The 17111-nt window shown below is 39.8% G+C and overlaps 1 protein-coding gene across 2 annotated transcripts in view; it reads right to left on the bottom strand.

Moving 5' to 3' along the window:
* ALCAM (activated leukocyte cell adhesion molecule) overlaps positions 1 to 17111 on the bottom strand; it is a 107000-nt gene that overhangs the window by 61245 nt on the left and 28644 nt on the right. The window lies entirely within an intron of this gene.

Below are 17111 nucleotides of genomic sequence, written 5' to 3' on the forward strand. Positions count from 1 at the left end.
TCGTCTGTACATGCAGGTTGATGGTGGACATCGCTAGCCAGAGCCATGCCGCGGAATGCTCATCCTCTCCGGCATCGGCAACTGTGTATGCACTTGCCAATGCCGGCATCCCTCCGGGCCACCATTGCTGCCAATTTAGCTTTGTTTGGTGTGTACCCAGCTTAAAGGATCTTATAAATGACTGATAGGAAAAAGATGAATGTTATGACAAAACAGAACTTTACAAACGCAAAAAAATAAATAAAACAGTTTGCTTTCACGGTTAGTTTGAAGCTGCCTTTTTAAACAACAAAATGTGTACAAACAATTTAAGGAATGCTAGATACTCAGAGTTTACACTAGTAAACTAAAAAAAAAAAAAAAAATTGGCCATGATAACCAACAAAATTGTATTTATGTAGTTAAAAGTTATTTAAAATGATTATACTGTGTACAATATCAACCTTTACAGAAACTGAAATAGTAGGGATTCGGTTGTTGTAAAAGAGTGATCTTTGTTTGTACATTCTTTATGAAGTATTGGTAAAACATTAGTGCTTTTATTGTGCACAAACATTTCCAGACAATCTTAATAACGCGCATCTTTAAATATTTACTTTGCAATGTCAAAGCACTGCAGTAGCGAGAAGACCTCATTTCTAGCTCAGCAAGAAGCCATGTTTGCAAGTACTTACTAGAAAGTCATACAAATGGTGAAGGATTAAACTTTTAAAATAAAAACAGTAGCATTCGGTTTGAACTATTCAGTTCATGAACTAAGAGACAGCGCAAACCTGCTTTGTTGTTCACAGGACTGTGAAAGCATATTAAAGTGCCCAATAGGTATATCAGCTTCTACTATTGTAAAGCGCAACGGAATGGCAATTAGCAGCTGAACGTTTGTAGCTTTGCTTCACAATTATAGCTCTAAAGGTCCATACACACTGGGCAACTATGCCCAGCGTGTATGGACAGCTATGATCATGTTCATCGCTGGGGGGAAAAGCCGCTCAGTGCATACACACTGAGCGGCTTTCCCCCTGCCCGGCGCTGACAGCAGGGGGGCAGTTGGCTTTGCATAGCGCAGAGTGATGCAAAGCCATCCTCAAAGCCGCTCATCTGCTGGTAATACCAGCAGATGAATGGCTTTCCCAGCGATGATGATGCGGGAGGGCACAGCAGCGCTCACCGCTTATCAGCGGGGCATACACACTGGGCGGCTTTGAGCTGAAAGCCGCTCAAACATGCTGTTTTCAGTGACTTTCAGCTCAAAGTCGCCAAGTGTGTGTAGGCGTTAACTAAGCTTTCTAAGGCACATCCCAAACAGACTAAAAAGCAGTCAGCCAGAACAAATGCATTCAACAGTCAAGAGCCAGCTTTTAGGCTGCAAACTTGCAATCAGGGCCTGATTAAAGGTTCCAAGTGCCCTTGGCTAATACACATGTAGCTCCCTGTGTAATGATGCTAAACACACTTGTATGGGCGCTGAGGGATTCCCCAGTCATACTGCTAATGTGCATGTAACAAAGGTTATACAACTGGTATATAGAATCTAATGCTTGTAGCGTGTGAAAGAGACTTTGGCTTTAGGCTGACCAGCTGGCGCTGGCTGTATAACCATGTACATAATAGTGTTCTTTCTAGGAACTTCAAAAGGGCAGGACGCTGCTGCAGAGGGGCAGCATAAGGGGGGCGGACCGGGCCCACTGCTCTGGGTGGTCCCGGGACGCCAATGTCACTGCACTTATGGCTCTGTACAGCCGGGGAAGCGCTGGTCATTGCCATCTACGGCGGTGCTGGGCTTCACTGTGCACACTGGCGGGGTCGGAGGCAGGCTCTTTTAGTGGGGCGCTGCTAGAGGGGCAGGGGGCATTTTGCTCTTTAAAAATCAGGCAGGGCGCAGTGCCCCGCTAAAACAGCCTAGCGGGAACACTACCTAAAGTAATGGTTGCATCAGTAAATTACAGCACAGCCATCTGGCAGTCACCATAGTGGCCTTAATTTTATTCCTCGGCTGTCACCTGAAAAGCATAACTTTTTGAAGCTTGATACATCTGGCCCTATAGTACTTACAAAACACTAACAACCGGTCTGTGAGTGGAGTTATTCAGTCTTTTCACTCACAAAGTTATACATCTGCCTTTTCTCCCTAAAACATAGCCTATGCCACCACAAAAATAATATGACACATGAGACTGCACACAGAAAGAATGAATCCACAATTAAAAAAATTTTTTTTTTAAAACACTAAGCCAGGCATTCCCAACCATGTTTCCCAACAGTGTAGGTTTTAGTGATATCCAGGCTTCAGCACAGGGGACTTGTTATTCTGATTAACCCATCTGTGCTGAAGCCTGGATATCACTAAAACCTGCACTGTTGGTGTGCCTTGAGGACCGTGGTTGGGAATGCCTGCACTAAGCTCTTCCATAAAAAATTCCAAATCCGCCTTTGCCACCAAAATGTTAGGTCACAAAGTATTCAAACATTATTATTGTTCATTTACCAAACCCCCAAAATAAACTACAAGCTTGTACATTCACAAACATCATGATAGTCTGCCCCCTGATCCCAAGTGAAGAATGCCACAAAGCTTAGCACTTAGCAGTACCAGAGACTAGCAAGCCTCCTTCAAAAGATAAAGTTAAAAAAAAAAAAGAAAAAGGAAAACTCCAGCAGAATATTATGAGAATATTAAATCCACCATAAAATGTCAAAAAAATATAAATATTTATCACAACACATTATTATTAAATTTTCCATAATATTGGTCTTATGCTTTAGCCCTCCAGACACTTCATTTAGCGGAGTACACACCTGTACATTTGTTGGGCCAATCTTTGATTCCCAATCTGTACATGCGACATCTTAATGCATGTTCAATCAAGTTTTATCAGAAGTGGTTTCATATGAAGATCCGGTTTTATCTATATTTTAATTAGATTTGATGCAATATCAGAGTAAAAAGTATGTACACAGTGCCAACTAGGGATGCCAATCCCGGGATCGGCGGGATTTAGGTCATTTTTGGCCGGGATTTGAATCCCGGGATTGGAAGCTCCAATCCCGGGATTATGGGATTCAAATGTGTTCAAATGTGTGTACCGCTGAGCGGGATGGGGAGGAGGCGCTTAACTTGAAGTCCGGGCAGACGCGGCAGTGTTTTAACACTGTGTGGTTATGCAGCGTTACCTCTAACATCACGCTGCGCTGATGGCAACAAGGTTGTGTAGCTGTGCAGCGTGCTGTGAGAGATCATATCAAGCTGCGCAGCCACACACTGATTGGCCAGACACTGAGTTACCCGTCTCCTCCCCGGCCCACCGAGTAACAGTTACCTCGCCTCCTCCACCACGTCTGGCTGGACACCTAGTTACACGCCTCCCCCCTGGCCTGCCGAGTGACAGTCACCTCGCCTCCTCCACCACATTTCCTCTATCCTCTATCTAGGGCATATCAGGAGGCCAATCCCGGGATTGACAGTTTTTCAATAACGGGATTGAAAAAATGGCCCGGGATTGGCCTCCCTAGAGCCAACCTTTCTGCATATGCTGCTGCCTATGACTTTAACAAATATTTCAGAGATGATATAAAGGATTGCAAGTTAGACTATACAGGTTGATATGCTCGGCAATGTGTTCCAGATTTCCGATATTGAAATTATAACTAAAACCACACTGAAAGTGTTAAAGCTGTAACAATAGTACAAGAGCTGGCTTTACAATTATAGTTATAACCACTCTTATGTAAGTTTTATGTATACAGTATAGCGTACTTTCTCCAACACGACTCAAGGGGCTTATGGTTTCAATGTATTCATGTTTACATCCAATGAAAAGTCTAGCAATAGAATAAAGTTGCATAGAGAATAATAATAATATTTCAAATTGACTGGTTAGCTAGCCATGTGTTGTTTGTTTTATTCATATACAACAAATTAAGTCATTCAGATGTTGCTGTAGATGACCTGCTGGTTTGCTTATTTCTATTTAAACATGACAAAAACATTAAAACCCTTTACCTTCTCTTAGAGCCATAAGTGGTGAACATCAACTTACTCTATATCGCTTGTATCCCATGTTTTGAAATATTGTGTAGTGAGAGTCTCCTGTATTTTTTTCTTTGCCTGTTTTCTATGTACTGTTTATGGTTTACTTTGTACTGTGGAACAAGTGGCACCATATCAATAAAGGATAAGAATCCTGTGAAAGAATACATTTCTAAAATGCCTTTCTGTGTGCAAATGAATAAATATCCATTGCCAAGTGTTCCTTCCTTTATACAAAGTAGATCACTCTTACAAGGTTGGCATTTGCAAAACAAATAAGCTACTTGTGAGGCACTTTCTCACCCTGTGCATTTAAACAAAAAAAAAATCCCTAGCTGTAAATCTTTGTACAGTAGCATATAAACTTATTCTGTCCATAAAAAACCCGCACAGACAAAACTGAGTAAGCTCTTATATAAGAAACATGTGCGGATGGCTGCGCTTACTAAGGATTAGTGCTCCCTCTGGATATGAAGCAATAACTCCACTTTCCCCAATTTTCTGTACTGTCTTTTGCAAAATCCCCTTAAATGCTCAGAATCCCAGTGCACAACAGATGTTACTATGCATGAGCAGCACAGAGGTTTCAAGCTTGGCACCTGCTGCAGAGACCAAAAGGCTTTTGGAGGGGTACATTAGTTTAAGAAAGTATAATGAAGGGACACAAATTTGGGATTGTAGTTTGTCACTTTGAAACCTACCTGCAAAATGTCTGCATAGAAGTTCTTCTGTATGGTGTTCTGTATGGTTTTACAAGGCACACTAAACTCATTTGTAAATCAACTCTTTTGTGAACATTAAGAGGTAATTTTTTTTAATCGTGCATATCGCACCCAAACAGACCTGGTTCAGCCAATGAAAGCAGCTAAACCCAAGCTAAAGTAATTGGGGGGCCACACAGCTGACACTTCACACAATTATGGTGGCTGAAAGTTGAAACTGTTCATTGTATGTGGGCATTTGATGATAAAGATATGTTATTATTATTATTATTAATAATATGTGCTGCAGAGGCTAATCGCGACGAACAGAATAGCAATTGAATTGATGCCATATAGCGGTGGTCATTGGGAAAAAAAAAATGAATTCCCTTTTAAGGAGATTTATGAACATTAAAGTACTATATACAATACAATTTTACTTAGCTTCCATATAAATACGTAAAAAATATTTTGGCATAGACATCTTTACCACCGCATTGCCAAATGTATGTGTCTAAAGGTGCATACAGTGTGATAAAATGAGCAATAACTATAATTTTAGCTCTTATGAGTGGTATTGCTCAATTTATCGGCCAGTGTGTATGCTGCCCCTAACAGCCGATGTGCACTCCTGTGGGTTGTTTACACCCCCTCTGTTAACTGTGCATGCATAGATGAACAGAAGCAAATTGTATTGCTAAAGAGAGCCATGCAGCATACAGCATGGTACATGCTACCTCCCCCGACTGCTGGCAAGTGATTATGCACTTGTCGATGCAGACACCCAACCAAGTCACTGCTTCCACCGACATCGCCTGTGGCAAGGATCATACTGTGTGTCTGCACATTAACACACAAGCCCATAAACAAAATTGACTGGGCACAACTGAAAGTGTTACATGACATTACGCAGGGTGTGGCTAAGCTTATAGCCTTTTTAACCCTTTGAGTGCCAACATCTGTGAGATGTTTAAAATATCGGCTAAAAATACCAGCGTCGCTCACATTATTATATAAATTCAAATAAAAAAAATGTGTAAAAAATGATTATATTTCCTATATAAAAAGGTCATTACATTACAGGTCATTATAATCTGTAAAAAGGTTTGCTTGTCAATTTTTACAAATTACATTGGCACTCAAAGGGTTAAATATTAGATAGCAAACTCTTGCTTCTCATAACCCAAGAACAGGTACGGGGAACCTTTGACCCTCCAGCTGTTGTTGAACTGCACATCCCAGCATGTCCTGCTACAGTTTTGCTATTTGGCCATACTTAAACTGTTGCAGGGCATGCTGGGATGTGTAATTCAATAACAGCTGGAGGGCCGAAGGTTCCCCATACCTGGTCTAGAAGCTATAGTGCCAACGCCGGTTATTTTTTAAGGACTTAATATTTTAAAGATTTGTCCACTTGAGGACATCTCACGGGTGAGGGAGTTGATTAATGACCACAATTTTTTTTGTCGACTGTGTAGGTTTATTCATGCATTGCATCTAAAACATTAACAGTCACTTCATCAATACATATAATTAAATAAGTAATTTTTTAGAGAAATATACTGCTAGGAAAGATTTATGAACTGTGGAAAAAAATTAAAGTTACACAATTTTCCTTCTGGCATCACGCAAAAACTGCTGTATGAAGTTTGTTTGTATTTTCACTATTGTATAGCTTAGTGACTAGAAGGAAACAGAGGTACTGTATGTAGTATCTCAATGTAACAGGGAGAGGAGCAACAACAGGAAAAAAAGACACATACAGTGCGTTAGTACTGCTAAGCAATAATGCTGTGTACACACGGGGGGAGATATATTGCTCAGCCATATATGGCTGAGCAATATATGGCTGAGCAATATATTGCTCAGTTTCTACTTCACATCAGCGACCAGAGATGGTCGCTGATGAAAAAGAAACTGCCGGGGGGAGCCCGGCAGTGGTAATCAGCTGGTCGCAGGAGCATGTTCCTGCGACCAGCGATCACCACAGGGGCAAAAACGGGAGCGCGCTTCCGGCGATATATCGCCGGTGCACACTCCCATTGCGGGCAATATGGTCGCTCAGCGATTTTGCACTAAATCGCCCCCGTGTGTACGCACCTTAACAGACATTCACGTGCACAGATGCTCAAGGTGTGTTAGTACTGCTGAGCAATAACAGACATTCACGTCCACAGATGCTCAAAGTGCGTTCGTTCTGCTGAGCAATAACAGACATTCACGTGAGCAAAACCACAGGCAAACGATTGTAGAAACACATGGCTATGGTAATAAAATACAACTCTTCCACTGTCTTGTATCTGTTTATGGTATATTTTGTCGATAAATCCGGACTTTCCCAGTCTGATGGCTCAAAAGGTGACAACCACGAGTTTCAGTAGGTAGTATTGCTAAACCCTAACCTATAGGTTCTCAAACTCTGTCAATATTCCAGGTTACCTACAGGGGCACAGTTGTATTCATTACCTACCGTGACATTTTAAAAGATACATACAGGAGGTGCTAAATATTTCACATGTGGACCTCTCCCAACACCGGAGAACAGGGGTCGCATGTATTCCTACCCTTAATGCAGTACACTTTTAGCAGGAACAATTTCTAACATTATTTTACAATGAAATTACAAAAAGAAAGTCTTCACATACTTTTGTGCAACTAGTCACACGGAACATGTTTTTCAAAATGAAAAATGTTTTAGTACATAATGTATTTTACATTTTTCAAAGCAGATGCAAATGTTGATGACAAATTAATACTGCTTTTTTTCAATTGTGCAGAAATGCAGTAATAGAATCATATGATCACAACTCAAAATTACAAAAAGACCAACACTCCTTAAAATGAAAGCCAGCATGTTTTCCTGTTATAACTTGCAAATGCACATCCGATAGCCAATACAAAACTTAAAAGTTCTAGGCAGATTCACATTCTCTTGAAGTTTATTAAATGGTCTCACAGAAATGTCACAGCACATAAGAGTAGATTGCTCACTTAAGTCACAAACAAGTTATATTTACAGTATGACCACTAATGTTTGAAATTGTGATGCCACAATTATTCAATCTGGTGACTCGGAGATAAAAGCGGCTATTCAACAAAATAGTAGTTAAAGGACGCAACATTCTAAAATGACAACATAAGCCTGTATATGAATGGCTGCAATGTTCTGATATTCAGGAAATTATAAAGACACAACATGGCTTGTGCTCCTTAATGCCAATCGATATGCACTTGTTCCTGCTTTAAACCAAACAAAAACTAAACTCTGCAATGAAGGCTATGGCCCAAGTGTAATAGGGCGTGAGAATCAGAACGTGCGAGATTGTGAGTTTTCCTTTTTTTTTTTTTAAAGTGGCAATCAATTACATGGCAAAATCATCCTGGTTATCCAGTGTAAATGGTTGCCACTTTGAAAAAATAAATAAAAAAAATGGTAAAACTCTCCAAAAATATCACTTTCTGATTCTCACACCATATAAAATTTTGCCCTATATTTTCATTATTGGAGTTAATCATTTTCAACTGCACATAAAAAGGTTTCTTCTTTATCTACCACAATAAAAACAGTCCAAACTGAAAAGATCATATACAATGTTCTTTTTTTCTATAAAATGTGAGAACACTTTGGGATGGATTCAATAAGCTATGGTAAATTAACCAGCAGCCCATGATAAGCCTGCTGGCTGCACTTAACACAGATTTCTGTTTGAGCCTGAGGGAGGCACAAAGAGAAATCCACTGTCTGTCGCAGGTGAACCGAATAGGTTATTCCATAGCTCTAGCTACTTGTCCCTCAACCTTTGGGTTAACTTGCGTAAGCCACGATTTTACTGCACAAGAATAACAGGCTGTAATTGAAAAGTCTTAGGGGTAAAAGTCCAAATCTACCATCCTCTGGCCCTTTGATTGTGAATATCTAAATAAAAAAAGTACATAAATTAAATCAACTGTAGTATTAAAGACGCTTAAAACAAGTATTGTATAACGTCCAGCAGTTTCCAGTCATTACTTGTGAAAGTAGTACTTCTCTATATCCATGAACTTCAAACTCCAGTTACCTGTGAGGCTCAGTTGTGCACATAACTAGCATATCTGGTACCTGTGACAAAGATATGTAGGTACACACCTACTGGATGAGAGGAAACAACTAGCAATGTGTTGTGGATAGGATGATCAATTAAAAAAATGCACATCCCCGCTAATTGGAATGTTCATAGAGCTCGAGAACCATCTTGTCACATAATGGAAATACTGGTGGGTTTTTACAGAAGGCTATGACCTGCAAGATGGCATGCTTGATATCCTGGTATATTCTCCCATTAAGAAAGTGTCCTAAACATGTGAGATATTGCATCTATTAAGCTTTGTGTACACACCCATACTTATTTTCAGACAGTTCCTTACGTGAACCCGTTCATGAGATACTGTATCTTAAAAGTGTGCCAGTACCTTCAGTCATTGATTGAAAGCAAGGTTTAAAAGGTAGATTCATTATTACACTCCCGTGTCCAAGACTTCTCTCGTGTTGCCCCCCCTGCACTGGAACAACCTCCCGCCACCCATCAGGCTTTCTGATTCCCTTACCTCCTTCAACGCTCCCTCAAAACCCACTTCTTCCGCCTAGCCTATCTCTCCTCCTTACCTTTCGCTCCTCCTATCCTGCCTACCCTACCCCTCCATCTGTTTCCATCCGTTCCTACTTATCCTATTGTTTTTCGTTCGTCCACCCACCTCCTTTAGTCTGAACTCTTATGAGTACTCAATACTCACCCTACCTCTTTACCTCACCAGCGCTCCTGCCCTGCTCTTCCCTTCCTCTACTTCATCTTCAGTCTCCTAGACCATTTCGACACCATATTCAGAACTGATGTTGATTTTAGTTCTACCATCTATAACCCTATTTATGCTGTATTTTATCAACACACCCTGTACGTTACCTTGTAATTTGTTTGCTATGTACAGCACTGCGGACACTTTGTGGCGCCTTATAAATAAAACAAACAAACTACTATTCTGATACAACTTCAGACAAAAAGCGATTTACACACTTTCATCCTTTTTTTTCCCCTATGCTTCTTCCCATACTCCTCTTTTCCCAAACTCCTTCCTGTGTGTCTATTCAACAGATATTTTAGACCATGGGTCTTCAAACTGTGGCCCTCCAGATCCCAGCATGCCTTGCCACAGTTTTAACACTCCCTTACAGCAAAACTGTGGCAAGGCATGCTGGGATTTGTAGTTTCACAACATCTGGAGGGCCACAGTTTGAAGACCCATGTTTTAGACTGATACGTTTCATGCATCTCAAGTTAGATTGTAAAGGTGTGTATGCATGACTTGCCACTTTGATATGAACTGCAAAATGTAAGTAGAATAGAAAAGGATGATTTTACAAACTTAAACCTAGCTTAATGAAGAGAGAAATTCCTCAGTCAACTTTTACTAGAATTACAGTGGAATTGATAACTGAACAAGTCACTTTTACAGTGCAATTTCCATAGGAACATTTTGGGGGTAATTGGTAATTCTCTTATAAAGAGAGAGCAGGTACTAATATATTGGTTTACTACTGTACAATGGATTTCCATCTACAGGTATGCTTAGAAGCAATTTCCTTTTACAGTCACACAATCCCCAAATGTTCAGTGAATCTTTGTTACAAAGAAAAGTATAACCTCCATATTTCAAGTTCTCCTCGTATGATTAGGACTTTACCCTACAGGGATTTGTTACATATCAAAAATACAAAACTGCTGCCCATATGGATGGTATGACTTCACTAATGGCACATACACACCAGATCTTTCCATTCTGGCTGGTTGGAATAAAAATATGGAAATTTTTGGGAGCAATGACAATTGACCATTTGCTCCTAAACATAGAAAACAGACAAACATGGTAATCCAGACAAATTGGTTAACTACATTTATGCAGATGTCCATTTTCCAGCTTTTGGGAGCAAATGGTTGATTGTAATTTGCTCCCAAAATTTCCAGATTTTCATTCCAACCAAACAGATTGGAAAGAATCTTATAGTGTTTATGGGCCTTAACTTTGCCTGTATGTATACAGTAGATTATACAATGTACACAGTGCACATCTTTACCAACACAGACCTCTAATACAGAGTGAATAGAGAACAAACAATGCAAATTAAACAAAATACCTGAAGTAGAACGCTGGGAAAATACTGCAGCGATTTCTGTGACCACCAATATCATTAACTATATCGGCGGTTTCACGGGAGAATGATATTGTGCATATGCACAAACCAATATCGTTCACAACGTCACCCTGTCCCTTGCTCGCTTTGTACATGCAGTCGCTGACGATATTATCAGATTGAGCTGCATGTACAGACGACTGGATGGGGGTCATTAACTACCTGGAGCCACGTGCCAATGTTCCCCAAAAACTGTTGTGGACACGAAGCGAAAACTAAGCTTCCACCCTGTTGGTTTGGTCTAGCACCTTTGCTACAACACTACTGACAAGTCAAGGCAAAGCTTTAGGGTAGCGTTTTAAATTATTTTTAGCCACAAACAAAGAATATAGATTTATATTCATTTGGTTAATAATATAACGTGGAATGAAAACCGTTAAAAAGCCACTTTCTATAATTTTCATGCCAAAACTAAATTTTACATTTTCTTGACTTGTGGCATAGTCCTAGAACTGGTAAGTACTTATCATTGTAAAGAATATGAAGCATGCACTAAGGATACTAAAGATGAAGGCTGCTATTTTAAACATGAAGCATATTTTACTTGAAAGAAATAGTCTGCTTCAGTTATTAAGACTTACATAAAAAGGAAGCAACAGGGCTTTTGCGTACAATGAGTTCTAGCTAAAGACACAGTAAGAAAAAGTTATGAGTCAGAAAGTACATAGATGCCCTGCATTGTAAATACATTTAAAGCATCCTTGAAAGCAGAAGATATGTATATGACCTTATAATGACCAATACAATCACAAAATCCAAAATCAACCTTATGCTGTTTAAGATCTACAAAGTAAACCACTACTTTCCAAGGTTTACACCGCAGACTCAATGATTAGAAGTTTTCCACTAATGAGACAGAGTAATGCTTGGTACACTGGAGTGATTCCCACAGCCACCTATATAGTTAACTAGATCAGCAGTGGCGCGGGAGAATATAGGGCATATACATGGGGTGTCGTTAACGATCCGCAGCCATGTGCATCATTAAGGATACTGACCGCACACCCTGAAAGATATGTACACAATATCGTTAACTATATTGTCCATACTGTTACATAAAAATCGCCCAGTGTGTACCCAATTTTAGAGCATTTTGTAATTACTAGCTGTATCTGTCCTACTTAAAAAGTAGCTTAATTCACATGTTATCCCTAGAGATAGTCTCCTTGGGACTAAGCAATCACTTTTTACCAATCAAAAAGATGGAATTCCTTTAGTCATCTTAAAACTCCTCAGTAACATTAATATGACATTTTTAAAATTTTTGGAACAATTGAATAATTTATCAAATCTTTAGTGTTATATGTCCAACATATAAATGTACAAAATCATCCAGATAGGAAACATCTGATTGTAAAGATGACCATACACTGTTGCGATGTCTTGCAGCAGTGTACGGCCACCCGATACTCCGCGAGCCGCCCGGGATCTTCCTGGGCAACAGGGACGCATGTAATCCATCACAATCTGTTGTGATTGATCACATGCGTCCCTGCTCCCCACCCCGGGAGGGAGGTCCCAGGTTGGGTGTTCGGATGGCCAGCAGGTGCGACCACCGACTCAGGTCCGATGCACACAGGATCGAGCATCAGGCCTGAGGGGACATTAAGCTTACCCGATTTGACGGCACAATTCCTTGGAATAGGACTAAATCGGCTCAGTGTATGAGCACCTTAACACAGTACACATTTAGATAAAAGGATAAATCATTTGTACTAGATCATGTTTATAATGTGTTTAATTTGGACTGTGTAATATTTATAAGGAGGTACACAGTGCATTTTCATTGAGAATGAGCCTTTAAGCTCCCATAAATGTGTGTGAAAATATTAGAAATAAACACACTTGAATAGCAAAGAGGAACTTTAACAGGTTGGTCATGACTCCGTTATAATATAAACATTTGAAAATACTTTAGTGCATGTACTATTAATATAAAAAATAAGTAACATGCAGTATCAGAATTACAAAAAAAATAAAAACAGCACATGTGCCTTTCTGTCACACTAATGGATGTCCCAACTCCATCACAAATAATTGTTTTGTTTTTGTACAAAGAACAAATGTAAAAATATTTTATACTAGTATTAAACCATTGGGTCTGCTTACCATGCACAGGAAAATTCAGAGCCAAGCCTGGTCTAATTTCATAGAACTTATATATGTTAAGTTACCTTGGAAGGCTTTTGTGTTCTGTTCCGTCCTACCTACTTTGCTATTTTTGTTTGCAACAAGTACTCATTTTCTGTAAACTTTTATTTTACTACAATTATCTTTAAGATATAACGGATTCATAAAATAAAGTTCTTGATTCATTATTCAAACTTATTCACAGAATTGGGACTTAACTTAAAAAATATACCCAAATGTTTCATTCTATCACATGGAATGGCTCTATAGACATACTAGATGAAACCAGAATACCTGGAGAAAACTCACACAAGCACAAGGAGAATATACAAACTCTGAACCCATGACCTCAGTGCTGAGGCAGTTATGCTAACGATTACACTGTATGTGTACCATTACCATTCTCCTACCTAAAACTGAAGTGTAGCCGGCTAACCCTGGTGGTCGTCCTTTTTACCATGAATTAAAAGAGCAAACAATTGAGAATTTATTCATCTCAAAACTACAATTATTAATTGTAACTTGATGAAACTAGCTTCTTAGACATTTAAAAAATATATATATCTTTTTAGTGGCCATTTTTTCCTTTGTGAATATACCATATATACTCGAGTATAAGCCTACTTTTTCAGAACATTTTTTATGCTAAAGAAGCCCCCCATGGCTTATACTCGAGTGAGGGTCCCACTTGAGTCGATAAGTTTTCCCAGTTTTTTTGTTGTAAAATTAGGTGCCTCGACTTATATTCGGGTCGACTTATACTCGAGTATATACGGTATATGTGGTAATAGTCGTTGACATTTTTGGGATTGTAATGTTGAATGCCTGACATCCCACTACTTTAAAGCATTACGCAAATTTCTTAGTTTGAATGGAAGTCAATGGGTTTTTTTCTGTACAACTATAAAACAATTTTAGAGATGCAAAATAATATGCCAGGATGTGATTTTTTTCTATAGTTGTGAAATACGGGAAACAAAAGGTCTACGTTTAACAAAAGAAAGGTTTCACAGCTTTCATGTCCACATTTACTGAATAAGAGATTACTTTATATTTTATAATCACTGTTACTGTTCCTATGCAGACTGCTGCAAAATAAAATGTACCTCTGTCACGGAAAGGAACATTTTTCACATGAAACTTATTTGGTTGTAAAACATGTAATTTAGCAAAAATTTGGCATTAACAGTTTTTAATGTTACCTCACCACATAACATAATTAAGCATCATCTCATCTTAATTCAAAGTCAATTATTGGCTATAAGAATGATAAGAGTTCTGTTAAATTAAACAGTCGCAGTGGCCAGTCACATGACCAGTATTTGCCCAGTATATAATACCAGTAACAGCTATATGGTATGGTGCTTTTTCCTGCATGATACTCAAATAAATACAGAAAAACTACATGAATTATTTCACGTATTCAGGTAGAGGGGTCAGATATTCCAATCCGTAAGGATAATTAAATGCAGATAAATGCTTGAAGAGTTACATTTTTAACACAGTTTAATATTCAATTATCATTTCCTTCTCGTAACCCAGTTCATTAGACAATTAGAACCTTAAAATATACTGTTGGAATGTTCACAGAAGCTCAGAGTACTGAAGTATTTAAGAGAGTCTGTGGTGCCCTTATGGGAAGCAGTGACATGTTCAATCTTGAGATTTAAGAGAGTACTTCTGTCTGACATGTTAAAGTATATGAAGGCAGGAAAGGAATGGAGCCAAGCAATAGGCAGACAGATGAAAGTAGGATCCACAGCTCTAAAATGAGGAAATAATTAATTTTAACCTGATGATAGCCACTTCAGAACTTTGATATCACAGCTGTTTAATAGCGTTTTGGATCATATTTACTGTACATACATAAATTCCAGTGTGGTAGCTGATGGTGCTCTTTCAACACTAGTGATACCAAGACATGAAATTTCATTAACCCCAAAGGACCCATCCATATCGCTGTGCAACAGAAATGGCTGTCTGCTCTCCAATACATCGCCTGGGAGCTGTAAAGGCCTCCATACACTGAGGCGATTTGGTCTGATTGCGACCAATCGGGCCGTTAAATCGGACCAAATTGCCTCTTCCTGATATGCCGTCGGGTACGATGTGCGGTCCTGTGCGCATCGGACCCAACCAGGTGGTCGGACCGGCAAGCTGTCAGACCACCCGTTCCTCCAGGCGGTATCACGTGTCCCGGCGGGTCGCACTCTGTCGGGTGTCCGTACACTGCTGCGAGACGTCGCAGGCAGTGTATGGGAACCTTAAGAAATGGTGCAAATTTAGCTCGTAATTAGCACCTCTTCTTAATGGATGCAAACTGTATTTGCAGTTTTGTGCAAATTTACACCCAAATAGAACTGATTTGGAGTCCAAAATATCTGCGATGTCTGACTTCATGAAGCGATGAGTCACATTGCGCATGCTTCCCAATGGTGATTAGGATGGACAGTAAATGAAATAAACTGGGTGACTGGGCGGTTAAAATACAATTATTTGAATGTTTCCAGCTGCAGGGCAATTCCATAAAGACAGAAATACAACATGCTTTCCAGTCTGGGTATTATTCCAGAAGTGAGTTAACAGAGCTTACTCTGATTCATCTGTGTGTTCCATTTAAACTTCCTTTTTGCATTTCAAATTGAAAGTTCCAGATCTTACAGGAATTGCACAGCTAAATGAAACAATTGTGCCTCAAACTGAATAAAACCATACCCATAACAAACACATTTTAGTGCAAATAATAAAATAATGAAGCGGCAAAAAGCACTTCTCCTTTGGCAAGGTGGAATGCATAGTATAGTAGTTGATACAAGAGGAGGGCAGCAGATTTGACCTCAAATACCTTATCTTGAACAACAGGTCAAAAGGCATCTGAAAACCTCTTTGTATGCACAAACTGCTTATGTCTATAGCTGTGGTGCTAAAGGTGCCCACACACTAGAAAGATCTGCGATCATAAGATGTGCGCATAAATTAGCCTTCAAATCTTTTGTCCGATCTGGACAAAAGATTTCAGGCAAGTGCACATCTTTACCAAAGATTTTTCTTAAGATCCCGTGTGCATTCCTATGGATCTTTTGTAAATCCTCTGATCTTTTGTGCAGCACGTAAGATCAGAAGATTTAGCAAAAGATCCACGGGAGCGAGCATCGGACGATTTTCGACCGATTATCGGTAAATATTGGCCGATATATCGAAAATCGGCCCAAAAATCATTCTAGTGTGTGGGCACCTTTAGAAATGCACTTTGGGGGGGGGGGGGGGTGGTGTGTTACTAGAAATTTAATGAGTAAGTGATTTGACTGCACTTTATTTTTTGTAAGCAGTTTTGTCTTTGCATGACAACCCATGTTGGTATGGAGGGAGATGCACGCCATAACAAACTACAAGAACTTATCCAATCCCACTGTTATGCACCCAACTCTAATAGATAGGCTGAACCACTTCTATTGAAGGTTTGAAAAATAAGCCCCCTGAGACCCTAGCAACCCCCTACCCAAGACTCCTATCATCGGCTGCCAACCCCAGATATTGCATGTCGACCAAGTGGAGGTAGAAGAAATGGACCAAACACTCCGAGGGCATGTGCACATTGCCCCCATCCTTACCAGGATATTTAACAAACCGATTGAGCTGTGCAGGGTGCCCTCCTGCCTCAAAAGTTCCACAATTATCCCGGTCCCAAAGAAGTCATCTATCAAGGCCATGAATTACTACAGGCTGTCGTCAGTGTTCATGAAAGTGTACAAGCACCTGGTATTGAACCACCTCAAAGCTGTAGAGTGTTGAGGACGCTGTCAACTTGGCCCTGCATTACATCCTGCATCACCTGAATCTCCCTAGTACCTATGCTAGGGTCCCGCTTGTAGATTTCAGCTAAGCCTTCAATACTATCGCATCCTTCTCCCTAAATTACTCCATACCTGGGGGTCCCGGAAGCTACCTGTTCTTGGATTGTGGACATCCTGACAATTAGGAAACAGGTGATGAAAGCAGGGTAATTCACCTGAGGGCTCTGTCCTCTCTC

The sequence above is a fragment of the Crinia signifera genome, chromosome 2 (assembly GCF_055691185.1).
Source record: "Crinia signifera chromosome 2, ASM5569118v1, whole genome shotgun sequence".
NCBI classification, from domain to species: domain Eukaryota; kingdom Metazoa; phylum Chordata; class Amphibia; order Anura; family Myobatrachidae; genus Crinia; species Crinia signifera.